At 38.5% G+C, this 13,220-nt stretch overlaps 1 protein-coding gene across 1 annotated transcript in view; it reads right to left on the bottom strand.

The window, feature by feature from the left end:
- The window catches only part of DYM (dymeclin), a 322,063-nt gene that overhangs the window by 228,827 nt on the left and 80,016 nt on the right, over positions 1 to 13,220 (bottom strand). The gene's annotated exons all lie outside the window — the stretch shown is intronic.

The raw sequence follows: 13,220 nt of genomic DNA, 5'->3' as shown, positions 1-13,220 counted from the left end.
GGAAGAAATCAATGCCTTTTCCCGGTGATCATCACTTTACAATGAGAACAATGGTATATCCTAACAACCTCTATCTGTTGTGTCTGCTGCCGCAAGGCCAACCCTGCATGTTCATCAAAATATGGACAGTGAACACATTATACCTGTTTTATCAAGCATGTTTCTCCCAAGATCATCAGCCCCCCCTTTAGAAATAAATCTTAGATCAAATAAAAAGGAAATGAAAGTTTTCGCTGAGCAGGAAGCACAAACAGAAATAAACGCCTCAAGAAATCTTCAGTCACTGAAAAAGTTTAAATGCGTTATCATGGGGAACAGTAACAGGTCAGGAAAGTGGAAATCTTAACACAGCAAAAAGAGTAACAGCTAAAAAAAATATATATTTTGACAAAACTGAAATATTCATGGAAAGCTCCCCCCACAAAAAAACACTTAGTACCTACTTAAATGAGGCTCGCTAAACAAATTAAACATGACTTGATTCTAGAACTGGGCAAGCTTAAAATTCTATCAGATATCTTAAGGAGTTATTGCTGATAGAAATCTCTTTTAAAAATAAAGTATACAAAACACAAGAGGTCCATGCAATTGATGTTATTATGTAATGAATAAATCTTAGTTCTACCCAGAAATTCCACCTTTAAAAGTATTATAGAACAATTCTCTCACCTGAAACTTCCATAGTGGTGTAAGTATTAACCACATAAAACACAATTCTTGTATTTGTTCTTATTCCTTGAACTGAATGAAAGACAGCCTGACAGGTCATGTTATGATTCATTAATTCTTCATTAGTGACGATCTGGCTGCTTAGAACCCCAAAGATTTTGCATCACAGTTATCATTTATTCATATAGCCCACGCCTGTTAGGAATCCATATTCTATAGTCAATTGGCTAGACTTTTAGTTGGGTCAGAGCATAAAGTCAAATCTTGAAGAATAAAATATCTTGCTATAGGGTAGAGCCTATCTAGATAGGTGACCACCTCCAGGACAATTGATAATATATTCAGTTACTGCATCAATAATATAGAATCAACTGCAGTGGTTTATAATTTATAATTTAACATCTTACTCTATGTCCCATATCCAAATTCTGTAAAGCTATAGGAGTGAAGGGTAGAGGGTTTCATGTTGGGAGGTAGGGAAAGCTGACAGCACATAAGAATACTGACTCAACAGGACATTTGTAATTTCATATCAACCTATAAATCCATTCCCCAAAATTTTTAAACAGAACTCAGTGATTCCCTCATGCGCTTCCATAGTCTATGGATAAAAGTTCTATCAAACTGTTTATTACACTGTATTCCACTTCATAGGTCATTCAAAAAATATTTATAAAGAACTTATTCTTACTATGTCTACACAGGCATTATGCCCCGTATTAGAAATACTATCCATCAACAAATAGATAAGGCTCCTGCCTTTATGGAGCTTACAATTTAGTGGAGAAAAGAGAACTCAAGAAATAATTACACCAAAAAGGGTCATAAAGAAAAAGAGCAAGTAACACCATGAAAGGATTATAGGGAATTCTGGTTGTAAAGCTCTTCTAAAAAAGTGACATTAAGCCCTAAAGCATGACTTGCAAGCAGCTATTTGCAGATGAGTTTTGGGTTTTGTTTTGTTTTGTTTTAAGATTTATTGGAGAGAGTGTGCACGTGTGCAAGCAGGGCTCAATCTTACGACCCATGAGATCATGATCTGAGCCAAAATCACGATCTGAGCCGAAATCAAGAGTTGGACGCTTAACTGACTGAGCCACCCAGGTGTCCCAAGACGAGTCTCTTTTTCACTAGAACACATGAGATTCTAGCTAGGGATCCTTTCATTTTTTAGTTATTTGTATTCCCAACTCCAGTACATAACAGACACTCAATGAATTAAATGGATAGAGACAAGGAGGGATCTTTTTCTTTTGTAACTTTATTTTATTATTATTTTTTGAGAGAAAAACCCTGTGCGTGCGTGTGTGTGTGTGTGTGTGTGTATACACACACATAATGCATTAAACACACTTAAAATGGCTGTTATGGGAAAGAAGAGGAGTAAGGAATGGGAATAAATGGGAATAAGTGAATGGATTAACACCAAATGCTGGGAGGGATGGGCCTCACATGAACGAGTGATGATAATGGTCCTTGAAGTGAAAAATGTGATCGACTCAATCCTATGCCTGATGTGTCCAAAATCAGGGACAGTGGGATGAAGGGTGATATCAACCTAATGATATCAAGAACACTGGAAATGGACAATCACTTTACATGTATTTATATGTACTTAAGATGTTCCCTTCTTTTCCTAGTTCTCCAAGTTTTTCTTTTTTCATGAACGGATATTGAATTTGGTCAAACGCTTTTTCCACACTTACTGAGACACTCATATGGCTTGTCTAATTTATTCTGTCAACACAGCATATTACGCTGATTGAATTTCAAGTCTTAACCATATCACATTCTTCAGGTAAACCACACTTGGTTATGATGTACTGTCCTTTTCATATATTGCTGTATACAATTTACTAATTATTTTTTTAAAGATTTTATTTATTTATTTATTTTATTTATTTGAGAGAGAGGGCTAGCATGAGCCAGAGGAGGGGCAGAGGGAAAGAGAGAGGCAGAAAATCTCAAGCAGACTCTGCACTGAGCATGAAGCCTGACGTGGGGTTCAATCTCATGACCCTGAGATCATGATCTGAGCTAAAACCAAAAGTTGGACGCTCAACGAACTGAACCAGCCAGGTGCTCCAACTTACTGATTATTTTTAAAAGATTTTTCTCCTGGGGCGCCTGGGTGGCACAGCGGTTAAGCGTCTGCCTTCGGCTCAGGGCGTGATCCCGGCGTTATGGGATCGAGCCCCACATCAGGCTCCTCCGCTATGAGCCTGCTTCTTCCTCTCCCACTTCCCCTGCTTGTGTTCCCTCTCTCGCTGGCTGTCTCTATCTCTGTCGAATAAATAAATAAAATCTTTAAAAAAAAATAAAATAAAATAAAAAAAATAAAAGATTTTTCTCCTATACTGATAAAAGTCCGTAATTTTCTTTTTATGTAATGTTTGCTAGGTTTTAGTATCAGGGTTAGGCTAGCTTCACAAAACATGTTATCCCATCTGCTTTTGAAACATACTTTATTGAAATACTTGCTTCATAACACAATGTTGAGCAAAGACAGCAGAACATTATGTACCATACCAATGAACATGCATGCAGATTGCCAACAGGCAAAAGATTAAAAAAGCAATCCTGAGAGATGAGATTATAGGTGACTATTTTTATTACTTTAATTTAAACTTTTTAAACGGGAAGGGCATGAAGATAATGAGTGGGAGAAACATTTGCTCCAAACCGATTATCTCTACTGGGAAATTTCCTGGGGAAAAAATATCATAAGTGATAGTCTGAAGATAATATCTAACGTCATTCTGACCATGGGTCTTCTTCTTCTTTTTTTTTTTTTTTTAAGATTTTATTTATTTGTCAGAGAGAGAGAGCACAAGCAGGGGAGCGGCAGGCAGAACAGGCAGAGGAAGAAGCAGGCTCCCCCACTAAGCAGGGAGCCAGAGGTGGGACTCAATCCCAGGATCCTGGGATCATGACCTGAGCTGAAGGCAGCCGCTTAACCAACTGAGCCACCCAGGCGTCCCTGACCATGGGTCTTCTTAATGATTCCTCTCTCTCACTTCACTGTAAACAATCAAAGTAACAGAGATTGTGACTGGGGAAAAACACTCTAACATGAGTGTTTCAGTGCTTATGGACTGCAATAACGAACTTAACAGAGACTGGGTGGCTTATAAACAAAAGAAATCTATTCTCACAGTTCTGAAGGCTAGAAAGTCCAAGATCAAGGCACCTGCAGATTCATGTCTGATGAGAGTTGGCTTTCTGGTTCACAGACAGGGAGCATCGTTTTGCTGTGTTATCACATGGTGGAAGAGGGGCAAGGGACGTTTCCTGGTTATCTTTTACAAGGGCACTAATCCCATTCGTGAGGGCAAACCTAACCATCCCCTGTCCCCCAAATACCATCACCCTGGAGGTTAGGTTTCAATATATGAATTTGGGGAGGACACAAACATTCAGATCATAGCAATAAGTTAGCCACACTTACCGTGTTAGTTAGGGCTCTCCGAGAAATAGAATCCACAATATATGAAGAGATACATACGAAAAGAGATTTACTGTAAGGGATTGGCTGACACAATTAGAGAAGTTGAGAACTTCCATTACAAGCCATTTGCAAGGGGGAGGCCCAGGAAAGCCAGTGGTACAGTTCCAGTCCAAACCCAAAGGCCTGAGAACCAGAAAAACCCTGGTCTAAGTATGAAGGCCCAAGAATCAGGGGCACCAATGTCCGAGGACAGGAGAAGATGGATGTCTCAGCTCAAACAGGAGAGCAAGTTCTCCCTTCCTCCACCTTTGTGCTCTATTCATGCCCTCAACAGACTGGATGATCCCAGCACTGGTGACTATGATCTTTTTGACAAAGTCTACCAATTCAGATGCTAACTGCTTCCAGAAACACACTCACCGACACACCCGGAAAAAATGAAATAATGTTAGACCTCTGGGCAGCCCCTCAGCTCAGTCAAGTGGTCACACAAAATTAACCATCACATCTGTCCATCGAAGATGTTAAGTTGAACTTTTAAATACTGGCAGAGTGCACAGTCACAGATTCCGTCTCATTAAAAGCATTTAGTCATTAAAAGCATTTAAACACTATTCAAAAGATCTTACACCTAGAAATGTTGTTCCTGCATAAGAAACAAACAGCATTCTAACACTCACAGACACCTCTAATTTGCAATAACTATAAAAAGCAAATACATATTTCAGTAAGAAACTTTTTACTCAATATAAAGCTTAGTGGCATAGCACACACAGCATTTGCGATTCTTATTCACAAAATAGCCTATAGCTATGAGCCAAAAACCAAGATATCCCGTATGTCAACACAGCACTTAATATGATCAAAAATATAAGCTTTAGAGAAACAAAAAGAATGTGTAAAAAAAGAAGAGCATCTAGCATCTTTTGATGTGTGCACAGAAAAAGCAGTTTAAATATATTACAGCCACTCAGACTTGATGATGATTGAGAATACAACAATCTCTCTTGAAGAAATCTACCGAGGAGATGAGCAGGCATTTCTTATTTGTAAATCATTGTTATACAAGTTAAAAATGGACTTCATCAACATGATACTAAAAAGATAGTGAGATACATACATACTGTTGGAACAACTGTATAGCTTTCTGAAAGAAAAAAAAAACAACTTGAAACTATACCTCAGACCCTATAGTAAAAGAAATCCCAAATATGCCAAAAGTTTAAATCTTAAAAAAAAAAAAAAACCGACAGGACAAGATGGAAGATTCTCTTATAACATGCTTTATAGAAGGCCTTTCCAACCATTCATTCCAAATATTCGCTGAGCACTTACTATATGCCAAGCCTCCTGACACTTATATTCTAGATGGGCAGACAAATAAATATGCTGTATAATAAATTAAAAGGTTATAAGTGCTATGAAGAAAACAATGCATGAAGGCTGGATAAGGAGTACCTGGTTAGGGTGGAAGGGTAAGGAACAGTTATGCTGAACTGCTATGAAAGAAGTCCAAAATTATGTTTTTATTTATTTATTCATTCATTCATTTATGTTTAAGATTTTATTTATTTATTTGACAGAGAGACAGCCAGTGAGAGAGGGAACACAAGCAGGGGGAGTGGGAGAGGAAGCAAGGAGCCCAATGTGGGGGTTCGATCCCAGGACCCTGGGATCACACCCTGGGCTGAAGGCAGACGCTTAATGACTGAGCCACCCAGGTGCCCCAAAATTATGTTTTAAACCTGATCAACGCTCATTTCTCTGCCACTTAACAATTAGATAATGCAGGATCTACTTCATAAAATCACACAAAGGCCACGCTGGAAAGGAAGTTCTGTCACCGTTTGCGTGCATTTTCAAGTTTGTTCCAGTTATCATTTCCCACCAGAGAGCAGGGAGAAAAAATCACTCCAAGGCAACCCATTTCCTTTTAAGTAACACAAAAGTTGTATATATCACTTCCTCTGGTACACCTGTATCTAGATCTAGCCGGCAAGCGAGCCTGAGAAACATCATCTCTACCCGGACAGCCACTGCCCAGCCAAATTCTAATAAAGAGGAGGAGAATTAATTTGGGGGACCACTAACAATCTATCACAGGTGTGTTACAATTTTAAACAGTAAGACTCAACACGAAGTTGACATCTGAGCAAAGACTTGAAAGGAGTAAGGAGGCAAGGGAAGAGGAGGCCAGGGAGAGGGACTAGCGCATGCAAAGGCTTAGAGCTAGGAACATTTTTATTTAAGGATATTTAGAATATTGAAGGAACACCACAGGAGCCAATGGGGCTAGAATGAAATGTGCATGAAGGCGAGTAGTGAAGAGAAAGGGCCAAAAAGGTCAACGAAGAGCCTAAAAGCCCATCCAGAAGGCCTAAAAGCTGTAAAAGACAAATAAACTCAAATTCTTAAAAAACAGTGTTTAAAACTTTATTATGGCAAAACAAATGCATATTATAAGCACATAAGTCAAAAGGCAAATTCAGAAAAGACATATACTTTAAATTCATGTCACAAAGGGCTAATCTTTTTAATACAAAATGGGTCCTAGAAACAGATACAACAGAGGCTCCCATATGACAATCAGCAAAGGATTTGAGCAAAAAAAATGGTAACAACTCTATCGTCCAACAAGAGGGGAATAATTACATATAATTTGATACTACAACAGATCATAATGTAGTTTTTTGTTTTTTTGAATGAGAGAGGATGTAGGAAATTAGCGCTCGCACACAAGGCTAATGGGAATGTAAAACGATGAAGCCACCGAGGAAAGTTAAACGCACAATTACCAGATGACTAGCAACTTTACTCTTAGATACATGCCCAGGGGAACTGAAAACGTTAAGTCCACCTAAAATCTTGTACAGGAATGCTCGGAGCAGCATCATTCATAATGGCCAAAAAACAGAAGCAACCCAAATGTTTACCAAGTTATGAGTGGATAAACAAAACGCAGTGTATACACACAATGGGATACTTCTCAGTAACAAAGGGAATGAAGTACTGGGACTTTGCTACAACAGCGGTGAACCCTAAACTCCTTGTGCTAAGTGAAAGCAGCCAGACGTAAAAGACCACATAGTCTAGGAATCCATTCCTAGGAACTGTCCCAAAAGGGCAAATCCACGGAGCCAGAAAGCAGATTAGCGGTTACTACGGGCCGGGGAGAGGAAGAAATGAGGAGTGCCCGCTCATGGGTGCAGGGTTTCTCTGCAGGGTGATGAAGTTCTGAAATTCGATGGTAACGACAATTTCACAACTTTTGTGAATATGCTAAAAACCACCTAATGATATATTCTGAAAGGGTAACTTTGGGGTATTTGAATATCCTCATAACAAAAATGAGAAAGCTCTTTAAATGCTTACGTACAGAAGCTACCAGGATAGACTGTCAACTGGAAAAAGAGGAAAGTTCAGAACAGTATGTATGATTTCCCACCTTGCGTGTGAATGCAGGGAGAAATAAGAATCTGTGTTCACAACCACATCTACATTGCACGAACATCCTCAGGAAGGATACGTAAGAGACTAAGCACAGTGGCTACTCACGGAAGCAAATGGGACAGCTGGACAGATGGGGGACCAGAGGAGGCAGGAGACTGCTCACGTACACGTTTATGTGTTTGGATATTTAAGCAATATGTTCTAAAATTAAATTAATCGAAAACTAAAAATAGAAGACTATCATAAATGTTAAAATTAAACTTTTCTTGATTCAAATTTGATGACATACTGAAATAAGAGCAAACAAAATTAAATCGCATTGTGGTATGCTGTAAAAGTCACTGGTCCAAAATTAGGAGACCTAGGATCTGCTTCTCAGCTCTCTATTAAACTCATTCTGTTACTTTCAACAAATAATTCCTCTGGGTCTCAGTTTTCTTATTTTTAAATAAGTACATCAGGCAAGATGATCTCTAATGTCATTTCTTGCTGTAACATTCTATAATGCTCAAAAAAAGGAATTCAAGGCAATGTTAGATTTCTGTGAAAACAAAATTTAAAATGTATTAATTGGCCTATCCTAAGTGCCAAATAATCAGGGAAAAGAGCCAGAGAGGCCAATACTTGAAAGAAACCAAAATGCTACCACGCTGAGCGTGGTGGTTTTTAGAAGATGAAAAATGTTTTAGGCCAACAGATCTTTCTTGTTTTAATGTCCTTGTATGATCTTCAGAAGATTTTCATCACACAATCGCCAAAACAAAGTCAACTTTAAAAAGCCAAAGTGTTGCTTTGGCTGCCATATTATCCAAAGAACTTTCCACCATCTGGGCTGGAAATGTCCTAAAACAAACTACTGTTGGAGCAAGTTATTAATTTCATGTGAAGAAAAAAAAAGACAGGCGCCTTGACCTTGTGCTGCTCTGCTAGGGCAGAGTGGAACACTTGGATAAAGACAAAAGCCTTCATGAAATGGGTGTTAGTGTTGGCTGAGGACAAAGTCAACGAATATGGAGGAAAAAATCATCCTCCTCTGACTTACTATTGGGGGAGAACCCGGACAGTATGTAAATGGAACATAAGTTTAACAAAAACAACAGACAAGTTCAAAAGATTAAGACCAAAATCTAGAAATATCAGTGTCATGCCACCACAGACAGTGTGAAAGTAAAACACGAGAGAAGACGAAAAAGTGGTAGAGTGTATTACAGATACTGTCAGTGGTGGTGGTGGCTAGTTTTCAAAGGTAACAAAACCAAAGACATGGGAATATGTCTCATTTATAAAAGTCTTCACAGCGGAACAGAAAGTGCCTTGGGTTAGGAGTCAAAAAATTTGGATTCTGTTCTCAGAACTGTCACTCATTAGCTTGATCAGCCACCTAACCTGTTGACTTCAATATGTGTAAAAATCAAGGGGGTGGATCAAATAAACTCGAATATCCACTCCATGTTTTCATGATTTCTCAAAGAACGAGTGCCCTACATCTAACACTGCATCAAACGCAGCAGTAAAATATAACCACATATCCTCCTGAAATAAAGTTCAACGAGCAAAATGAGTTTTTAAGATAACCTTAAAAATGAAAAATTAGGATGGATGATAAGATGGATGCATAGTATTTAAAAAAAAAAAAAAAGATGGGTACATAATAATAAAGCAAATATACCAAAACAGCTATATGAGAGTCCGTAGTGCAATTAAGCCAACTTAAAATGCTGCATTCATAAAACGAGAAACAATCAGGAAAAAGAGCTCTCAGGAATTAAAAATGATTGCTAAACCCTCATCAAAAGTTAGAAATGGCCTTTGAATATATGAAGAGATGTTCAATCTCACTTGTAATGAGAAAATACATACAAGAATCACGCTATGGGACACCTGGGTGGCTCAGTCGGTTAAGCATCTGCCTTCAGCTCAGGTCATGATCTTAGGGTCCTAAGATCGAGTCCCACATCGGACTCCTTGCTCAGCACGGAGCCTGCTTCTCCCTCTGCCTGCCGCTCCCCCTGCTTGTGCGCATGTGTGCATGCTCTCTGACAAATAAATAAATAAATAAAATCTTTTAAAAAAATTTAAAAAAAGAAGCACATTATTATTTCCATTTTTAACTTACAAAAAAATTTACACAATATTGGCAAGGCTCTGTTAAATGATTTTCGTGAGATTATAACTGGTATAATCTCTTTAGGGTTGATGGGAATGCAAACTGGTGCAGCCACCACTCTGGAAAACAGTATGGAGGCTCCTCAAAAAGTTAAAAATAGGACTACCCCACTACCCAGCAATTCCAATACTAGGTATTTATCCAAAGGCTACAAAAATAGTTGATTCAAAAGGGCACGCGCACCTCCATGTTTATAGCAGCAATGTCTACAATAGCCAAGACATGGAAAAAGCCCAGATGTCCATCAATAGATGAATGGATAAAGAAGATGTAGTACATATACACACACACACACACAGACACACACACACAGACATATATATACAATGGACTATTACTCAGCCGTCAAAAAGAATGAAATCTTGCCATTTGCAACAATGTGGATGGAACCAGAGAGTATTATGCTAAGCGAAATAAGTCACTCAGAGAAAGACAAATACCATATGATTTCACTCATACGTGAAATTTAAGAAACAAAACAGATGAACATAGAGAAAGGGAACAAAAACTAAAATAAGATAAAGACAGAGAGGGAGGCAAACCATAAGAGACTCTTAAATATAAGGAACAAACTGAGGGTTTGTGGGCGGGGGATGGGCATTAAGGAGGGCACTTGATGTAATGAGCACTGGGTGTTATATGCAACTGATGAATCACTAAATTCTACCCCTGAAACCAATACTACACTATATGTGAACTAACTTGAATTAAATTAAATTTTGAAACAAAAAATACTAATAATCTCTTAGGGCACAGGTTTTTTTAAAACCAAACATATTTTTATCAAATTTTAAAATGCACCTACTTAATACCAACTCTAAGATTTATATGATGGCTATATCTATATCTGCATTAATGTGTGCATATGTAGTATATCCCAACAATGAAATATTACTCAGTGCTAGAAAGAAATGAGCTATATAGCCATGAAAATATAAGAACTTTAAATGCATATTGCTAACTAGACAAAGGCAATCTGAAAAGGGTACACACTGTATGTTTCCAACTATATGACAATCTGGAAAAGACACAACTAAGGAGATAGTAGAAGGATCGGTGGCAGCTGGGGTTGGGGGAGGGGATAAACAGGCAGAGCACAGAGAGCTTTTAGGGCAATGCAACTACTGTTATGATACTCTAATGGTGGATACATGTCACTACCCATTTGTTAAAACCCATACAATGTACAACACACCAAGAGTGAGCCCTAATGGAAACCATGACTTAGGGTGATCACGATGTGTCAATGTGGGTTCCTCAACTATTACACATGTATCACCCTGGGGCGGGATGTTGGGGTGGTGCTATACAACTGTGGAAACAGGGATTATATGGGAATTGCCCATACTTTCTGCTCAATTTTGCTCTGAACCTAAAACTGCTTTGAAAAATAAAGCATACTAAGTAAAAGGAAAAGAAACAGTGTTATTTAGAAATCTATTCAAAGGTATGATAAGGGTAAAGATTTATATAAATCATCCGAGCAGCTAAGAATCAAAAATGATTGTTTCTGGGGAGGAAAGAAATAAAAGGGATAGGACGAAGAATATCTGTTCTCATCATAAGCCCTCTGTATTTGATTTTTTTCCAAAACCAACTGCACACATGTATTACCATTTAAAATAATTGCAGCATCAGTATCAGTGGCTACTATTAAATATTAATTATATATTACATGTAATGTAATCTCGATTATATGTGAAAAGAAACTACTCTGTAAATAATTAATTTATATAAGTGACACAAAAAATTAAAAAGAAAAGAATTAACTCTTTGCCGGTAGAATTAAAGTTTGCAATTATTAGTGTACTTTACCTCATTCATACTTTGCCATCCATGTAATTAATAACAGCAAAAGAAAGTAACAAATGTATTCTGTACCAGTCTTGGTTGTATAAGAGTAAAAACTCTTTGAAGGCAGAGTCAGTGTTTTCAGAGCCACCAAAGAATCCTGCAAACTGACCTTAGGAAAGTCACTTCCCTTCTCTCCACTTGAGTGACATCAGATATAAAACGAAAGCGCTAGGATAAAGAAAAGCTGAATTCTAGTTCTAAAAATCCAATGATCTTCTGGCTCTAAACAGCCCATAACCTGCAAGGAAATGCAAACACAGGCAAAATGACAGCCAGGACTCAGGACCCTGCTTTTGCTGCTGCTAAGCTTTCTTTCACACCTAACGCCGGGCTAGCACCAGTCCTCCCAAGCAGAAATTTCCTTCAGTTCCCAGATGATTCAGCCTTGTTCTTTTGAATCTCACACATCCTGTGTCCTATGCCTACTATACTTGTTAGTGAGCTAATGCTACTCCTCCTTTTTCCTGCGAAATTTAAAACAGGAAAATTAATTCAGAAAGCAAACATATTCAATGTTTTTGAGTACCTGGTGTAAGACAACACACTTTTATAATCCTAAAGCATTTTACAATTTACAAAAGCATCTTCAAGTGCGTTGTTTTGGTCCTCAACACAATCCTGAGCAACACAGTAGGCAGTGAGAGCACCAGGCAGAGGCTGAGATGCTTCCTCTCGGCTGCTGTCCTCTCTACGGCACTGAAGGCCATGATGTATGGCCTGGCTGTTCCTCCAACAATTCCAGGAGTTGGTCTCCAAACACAGGCACTTCAATTTCCGTATCTAAAATACTGAACAGCTGAACTAGAGGTCTTCAAATGTCTTTTTCAAGTAATGATTTCTGGTCTATTGCCCCTAAGGCTAAAATGAGAAACCCGAGGCGTGGAGTGACATTCCCAGTTAGTAGGAGAGCCAGGATTCAAGCCCTATCTTCTGGCTTCAGAACCAGAGAGGTTCTGTCCTACTACGGAATATGTTCTACACTTTTTAATCATCATCAGTAACTCAATTATGAACAATCTGAGCACACAACTTATAAAATCAACATTATTTGTGGTACGGGATATATTTTGGTCAGACTTCTATAAACATAGTAAAGGTATGCATATTTTAAAAATTCAACTGAGATTCCCCCTCGGCACACCTGAAACCAATTATCAAACTAAAAAGCTATTGTGAACTTAATATATAATACTGTCTCGGCATATGGAAATCCTATCACCTTTAATTCAGTGCTTGTAATGACTTAAATACCTCACTGATTCAACCAGAAAGCTATACTAGTTATTACCCTTTACAGCATCTCAAACCTAACTGCTAACTTGCTTTAGCTGCCCGCTCCGCTGAGGCTGCATTTGGAGAAGTGTTTAGGGACCAACGTGCAAGGCCCTAGAAAGACATCTTCCCAACAGTGAAGCCCTTCATTGCCAACCCGGGTCCCTCCAGTTCCTTCACTCTCCTCCACCAACTTCACAGCTTTTCACATTCTTTTTTTTTTTTTTAGATTTTATTTATTTATTTGACAGAGAGAGACGGCCAGCGAGAGAGGGAACACAAGCAGGGGGAGAGGGAGAGGAAGAAGCAGGCTCCCAGCAGAGGAGCCTGATGTGGGGCTCGATCCCAGAACGCTGGGAT

Source organism: Ursus maritimus, unplaced genomic scaffold (assembly GCF_017311325.1).
Source record: "Ursus maritimus isolate PB19 unplaced genomic scaffold, ASM1731132v1 scaffold_18, whole genome shotgun sequence".
Lineage (NCBI taxonomy): Eukaryota > Metazoa > Chordata > Mammalia > Carnivora > Ursidae > Ursus > Ursus maritimus.
This window is presented reverse-complemented; position numbering and strand designations above follow the sequence as displayed.